At 34.6% G+C, this 17,878-nt stretch overlaps 1 protein-coding gene across 12 annotated transcripts in view; it reads left to right on the forward strand.

Moving 5' to 3' along the window:
• The window catches only part of LOC110995940 (protein daughterless), a 48,823-nt gene that overhangs the window by 18,230 nt on the left and 12,715 nt on the right, over positions 1–17,878 (forward strand). For 7 of the 12 annotated variants that reach the window (XM_022263372.2, XM_022263378.2, XM_022263375.2 and 4 more), the window contains exon 1: positions 9,571–9,724. The exons of 2 other annotated variants lie outside the window; for them this stretch is intronic. The gene's annotated coding sequence lies outside the window, so the exon portion shown is untranslated. Of the gene's footprint in view, positions 1–9,570; positions 9,834–17,878 lie in introns of those variants that run through there. 3 more of the 12 variants (XM_022263380.2, XM_022263373.2, XM_022263374.2) reach the window with 3 other exon arrangements.

Genomic DNA, 17,878 nt, shown 5'->3' on the forward strand with positions numbered 1-17,878 from the left:
TAGAAAAAAAATCAAAGATTTTAATCGCCATTTGAATTCGGAAACGGAACCCGCTAGATGCGTGCGCGCATACATTTTTTGCCCGAGGGTTCGAAACTATCTCCTTTACACTTGCACGTACCCATAAAGCTGTCCCGCTCGCCGAGGGTGGTTGGGGGTGTCAAACGACAGATGTTCGGTGTATTTTTTTGTACCTTTCGATTCGCCCACGAACAATGCTTGGAGATTTTAAAAGCATATGGCGTGGAACAGGTAAGGAATGCTTATGCCAATTTTAATAGTGAGCGAAGAGCTGGGAATATTTTACAATATATTGCCCTGTTTGAAATAGGGTATCTTCAGGTATTTTGTACTAGCAAACATGCAGTATTATTTTTATGCATGCTTCGCTATTGAGTTATGAAGTCTGTTCTTCAAATAAATATTGCATGCTACGATGATGTTCATTTCATATCCTTACTTCCTTTGGTATCATTGATTGGAACCCCTACATGGGTAAAGGCCTTTTCCAAATATCTTTATTTTTCCATACATGTCTTTTTCCTCCATTCGCATCCTGCTAATGCTTATATTTCTTCTATCCACCTTAGGACGCCCTTTTCTGTTTCCCCTTAGTCCATATAGTGGTCTTTATATAATTAATTGTTGATATAAGTTAAATACATTAAAAAAATATTCTATGTCAAGGTAAAATATTGTGTTCATATTTAGTCATAATGATAATGGAGAATCAGAAAGCACAAAACACATTTAACAATTATTTTATTACCATTGCTATAGATATTACTTTTTATTTCACCCCTTACTTTGCGGTTTCAAAATAATAAAATCTATTTTGAGGTTTATAGATGGAATATACTTAATTAATTAATAATAATTATCCTTTTCAGGTAAGTAATGTTCGAGATGATAATTGGGTGGCCAGTAAGTTTAAAGACGCGCAAACGCATCCGGTGAGTGGTTTAGCTCATAGACGAGAGCGTCAATTTTTAGCTTTGTGTGAGCCTGCTGACGAATTGAACGTGGTAGACCGATACAACAATAAATTATAAGCGATATAATTAAATGTTAATTGCTATGCAACCAATGAATGCAATGCAACCATTGCAGAGAGTCCCTACGTTTGGTTATACTCTCGGGGCGTAACACCGACAATTAAGGAAATAGCCACGCTTATAAAACAAAATGAACAGCCTTTCCTCGAAAAGGTATATCAGGACCGTAGCAAGTGGATATCCGTGGTCCTATCCTTTGCAGTGATGCCAACTTAGGGGATCTTTCTTCTGTATTGTATTTGGCATCGGGCAATCCTTCGGGGAAAAGAATGATAGATGACGACTTATTTCTATAAGTTCTTCTCTTTGTGTTCTTTAATTTACTAATTACTTCTAGTTATTTCGAAATTAAATAATCATTACCAATATCACCTTGATGGCTGGAAATCTTCCACAGTCCGTTTCACAAGGCATTTTCTTTTGCAAACTAGCGAACTGTGGAATCGACTCCTGGTGGGAGTTCTCTGTGATCTTTCCTGAGAGATAGAACCTCGCAACTATTCAAAATTCGAGCGTACTCCAACCTCAAAGGCCGGCAACACACCCATTAAAAATGGTCTGGGCTGCGATGACTGCCCTTTTTGGGCGTCCCGCAGGCTCGCTTGTATATAAAAAAAATTAATAAAGTCAAAATCTGTTATAACGACTGTTACGACTATCGGTTTTTACGACCAAATATGAGTAGTCCTTTGTGCCTACTCATTTAATTAATTTTATGTTATACGTTTAGTCGTAGGTTGGAAGTAAATATTGTATAACTTGAGTCTTAGTGTCGTTCCCCCTGAAGCGATAAAGCCCCCGTTCGATTCCCGTTTCGGAAATAGATCGGGTCAAGAACCTGTGCGAAAAATTTCACACACACGTCCCTTTGTGTGTTCTACTTGAACATACATTTACTTTATAGGTAACAATTTGATCCCAAACCTGTATTTAAAATTCTAAAAAAGACATCAAAGGAACTTCGAATATTTGGTCGTAAAAACCGATAGTAACGGTCGCTATAACAGATTTTGACTATAATTAATAATTATTGAATTTCGAAATAACTAGAAGTAATCATGTAATAGACCGATTTATTCATAAACAGGGTATTAACCGATTTTGATGAATTTTGTACTTTTCTGAGGCTACCTGAGGACATACCCACGTCAGTCCCTGAATAGCGGAGATTCTGGTGTGGGTGAATTCTCACCTTTGCAACTTTCGTGGTAATACCATAATATTAGGCTACTCTTTCGTTGTTGAAGACAGAAAAATAAAAGGAAATTTGTCAAATCACGGCTCTACGTTAAAGCATCTACTATTTTTTTCTAGAAAAGGTTAGCGTAGGTTCAAGCCAAAAATTTGTACCTTTCATTAATTTCACAAATCAATGTTTTAATTAATTTCTTTGGGTTAATAAGAATGCGGCATTTATTGCATGCACAATTGCCAAGTGATGTTGCTGTTACTTGAAAAATTTACCAAATTCAATTTCAAAAATAATTGATTCCTGTAGGTAACATAATGTACACATTTACTGCCAGTTCTCAAACGTGTAGAACGGAAGAGAAGAACTGGCAATAAACTTTCCGCCAAAATAAAAATATACTTTGCAAATTGAAAAAATACGTTTAATGAATAATGAAATTTATATGAAACACAAAATACTCATACAGAACCCTAACATAGCATCACAGCTTTATCAGTACACAAACACAGTTATCGTTAGCCACGTGCCCACTTCCACTAACCAATATTTATTTTAAACGATGTGAAATCGATATCGCGTGATGAATTTATTTTAAAATTCACTTTGATAACACTCGAATCAAAGGGTGAAGGGACGCATGCTTCTTCAACTAGATTATTGTACGTAATATTTCATAAGCAGGAACCATTTTAATGTAGTAAATACAATTAAGACTCATTTAATATAACTAGCTGCTGAACAAATGGCTAAGTAATAAAAAGCCTTTTAGTAGATACCAACACATGGAATATTTTGCTATGCCCCCTAGATCAGTGTTTCCCAACGTGGGGCTCACAGAGGGGCTATTTGAAAATTTCGAAAAATTATTTCAAGTTTTTCATTATGTTTTGAAAATTTACCGTGTTCGGTTCATCCTAGTAATTTCTTAGTATCCTATCATTTAGGTTTCTGAAGTTAACAATTAAATCTTTTAATATTAAAAATAGAGGGGATTAAACATTTAGAAAAGCTAAGGTGAGGCACAACAAAGGTTGGGAGACAATGGCCTAGATAGTTCGGTTTTCCAAAGTTAAAATCGGTAAATTTATCCAATTTTTGTCTCAATAAAAACCTTCCTCGTAGTTAAAATTCATTGGCGGCGGTATCACTTAACATCAGGTGAGCCTCCTGCCCGTTTGCTCTCTGTTCTATAAAAAAAATAAAAAATAATAAAAGGACACTCGAATTGATTCATTTTTATTGATAAAGATTCCACTTCCGTAATTGCCTTATTAAAATGTATATTTAAATTGTATATAAATCTTTTTAAAGAATATAAGATGTTTAGCTAATTGTGCCAAAATCGTCTCGATTTGGTTCCTGTAGGCAATTTGTGACCTTCGTGAGCAAAATAATGTATCTCTGTGTGAACTCCTTATCCTGCTAATGGTTCTCCAATTAATAATAATGAAGGATTAATATTGATGTCAATAATTGTAAATGTTTCGGCAAAGTTAAGTTATGCGCGTCAGGTAACCCAACACCGCGGTGACGATATGCTCAAACTGAATACAAATTGTCCAATTATATCACGGTCCGTATATTAGATAGATTGGGAAATACTATTGTTTTTCGATAACATCTCGACAATGAGCCGTTTTTTACTTTTGAAAAGATGCGTTTCAATAAATGATACTATTATTTTTTTCTTTATTTCGTTATCCTACAGCTAACATAAATTATATATAACAGAACAATTATACTAAAAATATGTACATGTAATATATACACAAAGGTTCAAACGTTTAAAGAAGACATTCATAAAAAAATATATCAAAAACGTCAGTGTTTTGTGATAGTATGAATGTGAAGTTACTTACGGGATGGTGTGTATGTGGGGTGTTCTCATGATGTAGGTTTTTTAGCGCTATGGATATTCTTAATATTCCTTTTAAACATATTCCGCGATAGCTTGAACAAATCGAGTCTTAAAAAGCGCGATGCTAAACTGAGCTTTTTCAAAATCTTTAAATATGGTTATAGCGTCTAATGGTAAATTATTGTCTTTTTATAAGAACTGAGATTTACACATTACGCATCACATAAACTTTCGAAAACCGATCGTAGTGCCGTTGCCTATATGCAAATTATAACAGGTGCGCGGTGGATAGCGACTTTTGAGTGACCCCCGCGGGCTGGGGCCTGTTCTGGTCGGTCACGTGGTTAAGGGACCGATTCGGTGATGATCTAAATGTCTCGCGTCTATGCCGGGCGGCCGTTAAGTTGCGATAATAGGCTTTTTACTTTCGCGTAGGTTTTATTGTCTTGATATATTTACGACTGCTAAAAACGTACTTTATAATTCTGTGCCCCTGAATAAAATTTTTCAGTTTTTGAATATTTTTTATAGCCACGCTAAGATGCCTAATTTTTTACATAAAGATTTATATAAATCGTTGGGATTCCATTCCCAATAAGTGTGTATTTTTATTTTTCATTTGGGTTATCTTAATATAATTGTGATCTATGATTTGAGTTTGATCCACTTGTGACCGGCGAAAACAAGTTGAACGACCCTCACGAAAAGATTGAGCCGAGGGGAGAATACAAAAGCCAAGGGGACTCCGGGGGAGAGGGGGGCAATTGTAAGGGATTCGGGATAAATGCATGCGTCTGCGCACGCGACCGACGGATACCGACGAGGTACCGACGAATATTGTGTGAGCTTTTGTTCCATTTCAATAGAGCATGAGGAGACGACGGGGATCCTTCGATTCTTCAAGATCCACGGACATCCATGGCTGGATATTTCTTAAAAATATGTATTTCAAATAGTCGTTTCGGCCTATAGGCAAAGAAAGGCATTTTATTTTAGACTTTATTTTACAATTAAATGTTATCTCTGTGATCTTTTTTAATCCCACCATTCCTGTTTACACTGTGCCACTCGCTGCCATGTACCACCACCTTATTAATTGTCTTCTCCTTTCGCGTTTATTGTACCTTGGGCACCAATTTTATACTATCTTGCTCCACGTTTCTGTTCCTCTTGCCATGTGAACCGCCCATTTCCTCTTAAGTTTTTTTTTTATTGTAACAATTGCAACCTTAGTTGTTCTTTTTTGTGATCTATTTTTTATTTTATATATTATCCTCTTCCCTATCATACAGATTATATGAAGTTACAAATGACATATCATACAATTATTCGTTTAGCACCTATAAGTATTATAGCGTTTGTCGAACTCTGGTAAATAATTAAAAAGCAATTGTTGGTCATCGACTCCCATGTTTAAACATAGCTATCTGCCCTTGTCGCATGCGCCCGCGCCATATTACCACCTGCGGTAGCGGATTGATAATGAAACGGCTAAGAACGTGTCTGTAGTTGTCCAGTATACTTAAAAAAAAAAGGATCTGTTTCTTGATAATTTATCAGTTTAATAAGTATGTGAGCCTGTGCCTGGCAGTCGAATTTTTCCTAACTGTGTTTTTCTTCACAGTACGAATGTTAAATGCGCACATAGAAAGAAAGTGCGTTGAGGCACTACTGGGGTTCGAACCCACAATCTCAGGGATGAGAGTGGTACGCCGTTATCAACACGTAACGTTGGATCCTGTTATCGAAAATGTACCCTACATTTTCAATTATATCTCTTGTGCTCTGAAAGTTATTGATCTAAGAAAAATTCAAGTTAACCTTACAAGTCTCGCACTCACCTACGGCCCACCTGCGCAAATCACACGCAGGTAATAATAACGACGCACGCGCCGACGCGGCAGATGTCCACGTTCGGTCGACTTCGGTAATCCTCGGAATGAAAGTGATCGCCCTTTAATTATCTATTTATCAAGTTTGCTTGCTGTTGCCTCCAGAATATAGCTCATGAGCTTTCAGTGACGCGAGCTTATTCATCACTAAAGCGCTTTAGGATTTATTTTTTGTCAGTAGGTACTAAATAATATTAAGGCTCCTTTGTGTAGGTAGAACATGTTGTTCACCCTGTCTCTGAATAGAAGAAATTCTGGTGTAGGTCAAGTCTTGGATATCAGAAAAAAGGTAGTACTTGTATTATATTTGTTTGTTAATAACAATGCAAATTTACTATGAGATCCTTGTTTTCCTGTTGATGAATTCGCATAAATAAAATATTAATTATTATATGCATTAAATCTGTATTTTATACAATACGCACTGTTTTACGGATAATGTAACCAATGAATAGTTTTTATGTATCACACACTAACTGGTTTCCAATTTTCTTTCATTGATTTTATTGTGCCCACGGACGGCTAAATCTTCATTTAATGATTTTAAGTCTTTTTAAGTCATCTTCCCTCCAATCTGATGTTTATATATCTGAGGTCGAAATACATTTGCGCACCTCCAGAAGCAAGGCCCGAAAGGATCCTCACCAGAATCTGCTATTCAGAGACTGGGTTAGCAATACCCACTTAATACACCTCTTAGTTCCTTCAAGGCTGCGTTAGAAGAAAGTTGGATAGAAAAATAAATAAAATAAGAGAAATCAGAGGAAAGCATATAGGAACATCAAAATTATGTGAACACTATGTATATTTTAAGTTTAAAAATTTGAAAGTTTCTTATGATTGTAGATAAATTTTTTGGTTTTATTTTTCACTTTATCTTGTGTAGGCACGTAAACCTTAACGAATGATGTTGCGAATTCCAAAAAAGCGTTGATTATTTCCAGTTGTTTCGGCCAATTTGATAATTAAACAAATATAGCCAACCCAGAAGTTCACGGTGATTTCTTGTCGTATCCTAACAGGGTTAGGGTTAGACAAAGTGCTGCTTCTCCTTGTAGCAAGCAATACAGCCGAAGAGACGGTGTTTCATGTCCTGACCGACTGGCCACTGTACGATAGCTAACACTAAACAAGCAGTGCGAATAAATGGAACAGATACTATGTTAAAATAAATAATTTTTAACAATAGGCTAAGAGGCATCTTTCTGAAATTTGCTGTAAGCGGTGATTTTGTACATAGTGAGTAACTTATATACGTTTTAACTTCAAATGATATAAAAAACTTTGTGGTTGTATAAATTTTTATTTATTATATATTTTTTATCTGCCGATTATCGTTATTGTTATGAAATGTTTAATGAATGCTCTATCTATATATGAATTTGTTTAACGCAAAGATACTATGTATGTAAATGACCGAAGTTCCAGTTTATATAAAATCCGGGGAGCAGTGCGCTTATAAAGCGGTTAACAATTAACTTTGTAAACAATTTTCATAATGGCCACAGCCGCGGCAGGGCTGCCACCGCAACGCGACCGAAATAACCGCCGCCAACACGACCTCTGTTTTAACCAAAACAATTTAGTATTGTACATATTTTACTGGAACAGTTTGGAACGCTTTAAATCTGACTTGATTATGGTTAATCTGATGATTGTTGATTTGTTAAAGTTGATGAGAAATACTGCAAGTAGCTGAAAATCTATTCAAGAGTTTAGGACGAATACGTGGTCTGAATATTTCAGTGAATTTAAAACAACTTAATTGAATTACAGTTTTATATAATAGCATTAACAGTACACCGGCGTCTTGTTGTAATCACAAACATGAAGATGTCAAACGTGAAATATGTCGCGTTAGAAGTGTTTTAAACTCTTTCAATTGACGCTAGGGCCACCCTTAATTCGGACGCTGAAAAGTCAATCCAACTAATCTTTCTGTCACTCCGTTTTCCTGTACACAATAGTCAACCCTACCGAGAACGCCCAATTGGAAAGAGCAATTCCCTCCCCACGAGAGCAGCCCGTCCCTTTTGCACGTGCCTCTCGCACGTTTGAAGGGGGCTAAGTCCGGCAACGTCGCATACACTTGATAAAGTTGTAAACTAAGATCACGCTTTGATAATAATATTGAGAATTGTAGTTTGATTTGTCATAAAAGTTGTTTAACTGGGGCAGAGATTATCAGTTCTTAGTTTAAAGATATAACGAACTATTAGTTAGCTGGGATCAAAGCAAGCCTGCGTTGATATATTTTTTTATAATCCTAAATCAAAAATATCTAAATGAAGCCATGTTGCCAACAAACCCAGTTAAATTCTTATTAAGTTATATCAAGCGTTATTAAAATACGTTAATTAATAGTGATTATATATTTTGCAATAAATTTACGTGGTTTTACAAAGTCCCTCCCGCGATATTATTGTTATTGACAGATTAGCTCAACTGTTATCGTCACGTCAGTTCGTCAATTATTCCACTATTAATTTATTAATTGTATGATACGAATTTTTATTTATTTATTAAAACTTCGTTACAATACAATATAAAAATTGAACATAAAAATTATATTATTCCTATATTCGCTATTTCTCATCAACGGTCATCAGATTAACCATAATCCAGAACATTAAATGGCAACTCGGCGACTGGGCAACAGGGCGGCCTTATCGCTTTCGAGCGATTTCTTTCAGGCAACCACTACACTTATTAGGTAGGTAAATAGGAGTATTTGTTTTTTCTAAAAATCTAGTACAGCTGCTTTTCGGTATTTGGCAATTTAAGTATTGAAGTTAACGTACGTTAATAGTAATAAATTTAATACTTCCTATCGCAGGTTAAACTTTGAAAAAGATAATCCAAAAAATAGAGTTTACAAAATAAATATAACATTTATCAAACAAACCATAATTACCTTTTTTAATGTAACCAAAAGTGACTCAAGTTTAATAATTATAATTAAATGCACTTCAATGTTTATTATAACAGATCCATAGATCGCGAAGCTCCGCTGAAAATAAAAAAGTTGTGTTTGAAACTTTAACCTCATTATTGTTACGTTGTGCGTAAGTGCGGCAACGGCGCGCGGTTTTTGGGGTTGCCTGATCGTAGAGAGCTTTTGCTCCCGGTTAAACGGAGAAAATGTATTTTTCTGTATTTACCTCTACCTCTTACATAAATAGTACAGGAATTGCATTAGGTAATTGCTTGTTTGCAAATATATGTTATTTTAAAACAAACGCGCTCTTTCGGGAATTATAGGGTTTCTTTATTTATTTAATATGCAAATAATATAGGTTATATTCTCCTACTCATGAAAATTATGTTAAGTATTTTAACTTAAATCTCTATCTATTATTATTATTTTCATGTATTTGCCTTGTCATTCCATAGTTTTGTTACAGGCCAAAACATGCTTTATTATTGGCGTTTGGACTAAAAAAAGAGTAAAAAATAAAAAAAAACGTTCGATCTATAGTTATCATATAACCATGCTATTATATTATAAATTAGAGTAAATTAATGTGAAAAATTATTCAAGTTGGTAATTTTATCGCGCGCCTGGTCACCCGACGGCGAAGTGAGCGGCAGTCGGCCATGGGCTCGCTTTGACAGCAGTCGTGAAAGCGCGCGTGGGTTTCGCGCCAATCGCATTGAAAAGTTTTTTTCTACAAATTGTGTAGTGAGCGTGAACTAGGGTGTGTTTATGTTAAGTTTATACTCTATGGTAAGATAATGTGGTGTCTCGAGTTTCGTAGAAGTGAATACCAGGATATGTAGTAATTGCTCTATGGATTATTAGACGTCTGTATTTTATTGTTTTTACGGGTTTCTTGGTGAGTGTTGGATTTGACGTAGAGATAATCTTTGGAAACATTTTCAAACGTTTTTTTTTATTTATCCATGTTCTATAAGCAACTTTCATAATAAATAAAAATATTATTGTGAATACTAAGAAAATATTACATATTAAATAAACATACTAGAAATAGAGTTTTATAAATATTTTGAGGGCTGGAAGAAAAGCAATAACTGTGAATAACAATTTAGTAGGACGTTTAGTGCACATTTTAAGCCATTCATCATAACTTTGCGTCTTTAATCCGGAACTTTTATAATTACTTAGCTACTATATTCGTAATTACTCTTACAAAAGAAAAGTTTAAATATAAAAATGAAAATATAAATGAAATTAAGATACTGAAATGTCTGTTCTAAATAAACCTAGATTTCTGGATTATTTTTTTTATAGTTAATTACCTACTCGTTTTATTCACGGTACACGATTTATCATTGAATTTTCATAATTTACCCACGGAAGCTGAGATATTGTAAGAAAGTTAAACAAAACAAGGGTATTGTAATAAGATTGTTTTGATTTAATTTTATTACAACAACTTGTACTATCAAGATTTATGTAACAATCACAATTGTAGTTATCTAGTTTCATAAGAGATACGCCATATTGTCACAGCAATGACATTTAAGACCATGCACCCAGCTTCCTGTAAAGCTTGCTACAGTTATTGTTTCGAATTCAGTGACAATTTGTATATTACGATCAGTAGTACTAAATGCACGCTGTACTAGTACTTTTGTAGTGTCTTAGCTGAAGACTAACTACAAAAGATTTTAATCAAAGTCAATATTAAGTTTTGATCAATCCTTTTTATTATTTTTTAATAAAGAGACATTAGCGGGCGTCAGTTAGTAATTTTGTATGGAACTAAACTTCAAAGTGTGACCAGCCTAACAAGCCTATAATCTGTTCCTAAATTATTATCCATAGTATAATTAATTTAATAAATAGTAACGTTTGTCTGCAAACTTTGATAGACTCAGCCCCACTTCTTTAACTCCTATATCGCAGCAACACGTCAGTGAAGCTATTCCTTTGAATATTTTATTGGGTTGCGAATAAAAATCGATTAGTAGTCAACTGGGACGCGATAATTGCTTCTAGCTTTCTGTAATTGTGGCTCGGACATTTTGAGGAAGCGGCTTTTTATTCGCGTTTCAGATATAAATGTCTAATGATAGGTTGCGGTCCTTAGTGAATCCTAAACGTGAAATTATTAGTAGTATTTACGCATATTGTGTAGAACTATTAAAGGGTTTACATTGTTAGATGTTTCTTTATTGTACATTTTTAATTACGAATCCACCTTTTTGTTACACGTGCTACAAAATGCTTCTGTAAGCTGCAACCGTTATTATAACCAACAATAACATGAAAACTGTATTTTTCTGATAGTTGATCTCTTTACGGACAACGGACCAAATGTCTAAGTGCAGAAGTTGAATTCACACTGCTACTTCTACTGCTGATAGTTCTTTTCTTACAATGTACAGTCTAACGATTGTAGGGGAAAGTAATCCACCATTATCACCGGATGGCATTACACAAAGTGCCCCGGGGTAGAGGTGTCGAGTTTGACTTCTGTAACATGACACGAACATCCGTCCCCGCTGTCTTCACTGTGATTGGAGTTGCGTGATCCGACCTATCAATATTTCACACGCTAGGTTCACATTGCTAAAGCATCATCTCCGTCTGACCAAATGACTTTTTTTATTTTTGCATCACTCATTACAAGGAGGACAATCGGAGACTTTTCAATATACTAGCTGACCTGGCAAACGTCGTTTTGCCATGTATATGATTTATAGAGGGTGGGAAAATTAGGGGTTATATGTATTTTTATTGCTGTATCATAAAAAAAAATATCTAAAAATTAAAAAAAAAATTAGGGGCGGACGTGGACCTTTATCATTTAGGGGGATGAAAAATAGATGTTGTCCGATTCTCAGACATACCCAATATGCACACAAAGTTTCATGAGAATCGGTCAAGCAGTTTCATAGGAGTTACGAGGGGATTATTTGTATTAAACAAGTCTCTTCCTCGTATATACACTGTTAATACATAGTTATGTAGGAATAATGAAATAATAAAAATAATAGCAAATATTTAAATCGGCGAAATGTCTCGAAGGAGTTGCTGAAAATGTCTAACGAGTCATGTTTCATCACAATTTCTCTGAAAATCCGAGGAATTTTGATAACAGGAGCATTTAACGATAAGTAAATAACAGTAATATTAATACCAATTTGAGTTCGGATCCTTCAAAAATAGAGATTCTTAAAAGGCCGACAACGCACCCGCGAACCCTCTGGCATTGAGTGTCCTCGGGCGGCGGTGTCACTTAACATCAAGTGAGCCTCCGGCCATTTTGCCTCGTCACTACATAGTATAAAACAAAGTCCCTATCTCTGTCCCTATGTCCCTATGTCCCTATGTATACTTAAATCTTTGAAACTACGCAACGGATTTTGATGGGGGTTTTTTAATAGATAGAGTGAATCAAGAGGAAGGTTTATATCTATAATAACATCCATTAAATAGTGGAGAAGTACTTTTATTTTTGAGGTTTCTAATGTGATGTCGTAAATAATAACATTTTTTCCAATTACATTGCAAACGCAGGCTGAACCCTACGAGTTTTATCAAAATAATGTACTAAGTATTGTACACATTGAAAAGGTCTACAGAAAAGTCCGTGATGGTATATGTCTGTATCTGTTATGGTCGGTGTATCTCTTATGGATAACCCACATTTTTATATACAACGTTCACAGATTTTCTGTAGTGTATTTAGTATTACATAAAAAAATCTATATAAAGCACCAATAAATTAAACATCGATTCCTTTTGCGATGAGAACTTTGTAAAGACCTTGTTTAATCGGAATAGGTACCCACATACATACATGAGATAGTTATTCTCAGTAAAGTAGGTATGTAATAAATGATTCATCCCACAATACATTCCTGCATAATGTGCTACACATATGTAATACATCTAACAATTTACACGCTTTGAACATTATTTCCGATACGGTACGAGGGGAAACAAGGAAAAGTTCTTTATTCAGAACCAAAATGAGATTGTACTTCTCTTAATTATTTTTTTAGTATAAATATGTATTCAAGCATATTTATTGTGTGTTGCCAGTATATAAACCTAGAACCTAACAATGGTTAAACTTGAATCAAATGTCTAATTGTAATGTGTTACTGATCTAGTTTGTCATTATCTCTTGGAACGGTTTGATCAACCAATGAGTGAAGTATTTTGCATTATCAGGACAATTTCTAAGAAGCAAGTAGTGTAGGAAAGTTTAGTGCAGTCAGCGTATGTAAGTAGACATTACTATGCAGGAATGCGAGCTCCATAGAATATAGAATAAACGCATCATGGCGGCGCGCTGTCTACGCGACCACATAGAGGTGTTTCACACGAGTTGCGCTAACCGAGGAAGCTGGTAATGAAACCCTGGGTCTAGATGAAGCTAGAACAATTAATTGAAGCAAGTATCTATTAGTTTCATTATAAAAAATCAATTCATTTTAACAAAATCTATAGTTTTTCAATAAACAAAAGAGCTCTTTTAATTTAAATATATGTAATAACAATTTTACGGGTTCTTGCAAAACTTTTTCGTATTGAAACTCATAGATGTCTCATTCGCTAATGAATTGTTAATAATAAATTGCCAATAAATAAAAATAAACATAAAGAATAGTCCGAATTCTGACTGATAGTTTTATATCGCAATATACGTTACGCTATATCGTAATAACTACGCGACCATAAGTTACGTTTCCAATGTTTTACCTCTGTCGCTGAATAATTAAATACACTTTTTTCCTTTAACCTTGAGACATACTATCTATTTAGTGGGAATTTAATCGCTAAAATTATCAAATTAATAGTTATCTTTAATTAGAAAGACATTGTTACTTCGCAAAGTAATCAGTTGGGAGTCAGATAATCACAATCACACGAAACGCGTTAAAAATGGATCCTAAATGTATTTAGTTAATTGTCCTATATTACTCTAAAACAGCTTTTGGCTGTGGGGCCACGGCCAGAGGGGGCAATTTGGTTAGGGTGGGCTATTTGAAAATTTATTTAATTTTAATTTCAGTTTCGTTAACCATTTTCTTATAAATTAGTTCTAAAATCATAATTGAAGAATTCATATTATATGTATGTTATAAGAAATTTAGAAGGGGTAAGGTTAAAGAAAACTCAGGTTTTTCTGTGAATTTTTCTTTAACATGATATTTTTAATAAACAAACATAAAATAGATTCTGATCGTAAAGGGTTGATAACTAAGCGTTGTATGTATTTTGTTACTGTATCCTAACAAAAATAAATGTCTAAAAAATTAAAGTAAAAATTTATGGGGATGAAAAATAGATGATAGATAGATAGTCCGATCCGCAGATCTAACCGATTTGCACACAAAATCCGCGAAAATAGGTCGGGCCATTTCGGAAGAGTTTAATTAACTTAATTTTATATCTCAGATGGGTAAATGAACAGGTACAATAAACTATAGTTCCCAGGTGATACGGAAATGTATCACATGTATGTTTGTACGTCACAGCTGACAGGTGTGACATAGGTGTGGTCAAGGCTCGACTCCCGGCAAATACTTCCGATCAGCTGAACTGCTTTATCGATAATTGTCTTTTGATTAATTTGTTCACATCCTAAATGAAGTCAACCGCCTCGGTAGCTCATCTGGTCACGCGATTGACCTGTCAGAACCTTATATAAAAACGAAAGGTTAAATATATATGTATGTTTTAAAGTACATGGCGGCCATAAGCTGTAACTTAGTATATTTATATTAGCCAGAAACGTTAACATACTTTTTAACATTTAAGCTTTCTCTGTATTGGTTTTCAATTTGTGCAATAAACAATTAAAACTGTTCGCCATATGAATTTTCTATAATTTATACAACTATGTACCAAAAAGTAGATCGATAGAGGTTCTTAGACCTATAATAAATATTATTTTAAGTTAGGAAAAGCTAAGCAAAAGCTCTTTTAGTGCCAATGTCAAAGTTCATTTAGGTATTGCCTGAGCCCATTTCGTGACAAATACCTCTTGAAGAAACAGCCTCCCAAAAATCTAAACTAAACCGTATAATTTATTATTTAGTGTATTTTCTATTAGTCTAAATCATATGGTTTTAACTTAATTATTATTATATCTTTGACTCTGAATTATGTTAAAAATACACAATTTTAGCCTCAACTCATACATTATATACATACTAATACACGAATATACATATTGCATCAGTGGTGCGGCACCTGCCCGCCAGCTGTCCACAACCGGTTCGAATCCCGTCGCGTGCACCTTTACGATTCTGACCCGGATTTTTAGTTTATATTTATTTTTATTTTCTCGAAACCTTCATGCCATTTGGGCCGATCGCGATCGATGTTATGTATTTTTATGATACCACTAAAGAAAGTAAAGATGTGATTGCTTCTACAGCTTACAGATCTTTTATCATTTAAATTAATTTATTTGGATGTTCATGCGATTTCTTATTATCCGGTCAACATATAATAACTAGCACTGTTATGAAGCCATTAACATATTTATTTATTGAAGCAAGTCTTAATCATAGACAAACTATATTCATTGATTTCTTTATTTGTTTTTCAATACCTTAAAAAAATAGTTGCCAGCATACAAACCAGGCTAGTGCTAAAGATGTTGTCATCGTAGAAAATTTATTGATATATCGTTTGTATAAAACACTATTTAAAGATATTTAAAATTTCGTGTACCCTCTAGGTACCGCAGACATACGATCATCCAATTTGTCCCTCCTTTCAAAAGAACGAGTTTTGGCCAAAAGTGACCGATATCTAGTTTGAGCATTCTGATAAACGAGCTAAATCTGGATGTCCATAGTTGGTCTCACGCTTTGAAATCGATTTTTCTTTAGTTTTATAATCTCTTCGTGTATGTTAAGTTTAAGTAACGCACATATAAGTGTTTGTCACATTAACTTTTTAATTCTAATCTTGTACACTAATAAGCGTGCCGAAAGTTTTGCAAGCTATTTATAATTCAACTAGCTGACCTAGCAAACGTCGTTTTGCCATGTATATCATTCATAATAAAAAAAGGGGTTGACTGTAAAGGGTTGAAAATTCAGGGTTATATGTATGTACTAATACTGTATCATAAAAAAATAAATTTTTTTTATATCTAAAATTGAAAAAAAAAATTTAGGGGTGGATTACCCTTAACATTTAGGGGGATGAAAAATAGATGTTGTCCGATTCTCAGACCTACCCAATATGCACACAAAATTTCATGAGAATCGGGAAAGTCGTTTCGGAGGACTTTAACCACAAACACCGCGACACGAGAATTTTATATATCAGATTAATCCTAATAAACAATTGAAAAATTACCACATGACATAGTTCGAAGTGACGCATCCTTCTTCGTTTCTCGGTCGAATCGTTGTAAATGCCCTTATGTAGCTCGATGAACCCTTTTTTGCTGTGCAAGCGCATCGGACCACCGGCGTCGGTAACCCTATACATACCACCTACCACGGTTGCAAGAGAATGCAAATTATACAACATATTAATAACGGTTGAATTTGGCATTGTTTTAAATAACCTCTTTGCATCACTAATGTTATGATAATACGTCCACATCAACCTTCCTGAAGAACGTGGAGCTGATGACCGATTAGTATTTTTAGTAATTTTTATATTTGGCGTTGCTATTGTGTCTGTTTATAGGGTAAAGAGCCTTGGGGATATCGAAATGCAACTGCACCCCCCTATAACACGGTAGCGAAAACACATTTTCATATTATGCAATTGCTGTCCCTCGTATAACACGCGTAATTCCCCATATAAAGCGGGGATTGAACGCGTTATATTTCTGACACTTGTAATGTACGCACATATTTCTTTCATAACATACTTTTTTCTTAATATTCGATTTAAATCCCCTTAATAACGTGTTGTATAGGGTATGAGAATACTCCTAGAACTTGGAACCAATCAACCGTGTGTTATAGGACGTATTTGGAATATATTTCCGATTTGTTACTTTAGTACATATATAATTTCAAAATTGTCTAATTACATAAGTTCGTATAAAGAGAGCAATTTTACCGTAAAGGCAGCAAAAGGCTATCAACATTTTATAATCAATTAAAATGTAATTATTATACGATTTTGCATATGTAATTGGTTGCTGAAATTACTCGTGTTTAATCGATTTTTTGTTGAATTCTTTGATTCGTAAAAGACTTGAGATGCAAATCAATACCTAACTCGCAATTAAGTCTGTAATTATCTGTTGGATTTCTTAAATGGGTGCTGCGCTTACTTTCAAGCGCCCTTCGCTGGCCAGATGTCTTTATTATTGATAAAGAAGACCTAAGCTGACTACAAAGGCTTCAGCTTAGTAAACACATGTACTTTTAAAAAAAGGCCTTCTTGAGATGAATTAATAATAAAAGCCTAAAAGTGTATAACAATAATAATATGATTCCTAAAAAACAAATATCTATTTAAGTAGGACCTCCCTACACATGCGTAGGCCATACGTAAGCCCCCTGGAGCCAGTATGGGCCAGCAGTTTTGGAAAGGTCGTCCTGCCATTGCATTTGGAGTCGTCTTTTGCGTATACCTTTTGTTTCTCTCCAAGATGTTACTCGTTCTTTCCATGCCCGTCTTGAGGTAAGCCCCCTCTCCCGCCCACATTTCCAGTAAAATTTTTGGTATCTGACTGATCTATGATTTTTGTCGACTTACATATTTTTTGGATTCGTATATTTTCCGTCTGGAATGATGCGCTCAAAACTCTCGGGCAACCTTATCATAAAATTAACATTGGTGTGGTCCATCCATTTTTGCTTCCGGCAATAGACAATAAACAGATATTTACAATTACAAAATCAGCTGTTAGATCACATTATAAAAAATTTAAGTACAAAGAAAGCAACTACCTGCTTTCTCTTTGTCGCGAGTTCG

Source organism: Pieris rapae, chromosome 15 (assembly GCF_905147795.1).
Source record: "Pieris rapae chromosome 15, ilPieRapa1.1, whole genome shotgun sequence".
In the NCBI taxonomy this organism is placed as follows: domain Eukaryota; kingdom Metazoa; phylum Arthropoda; class Insecta; order Lepidoptera; family Pieridae; genus Pieris; species Pieris rapae.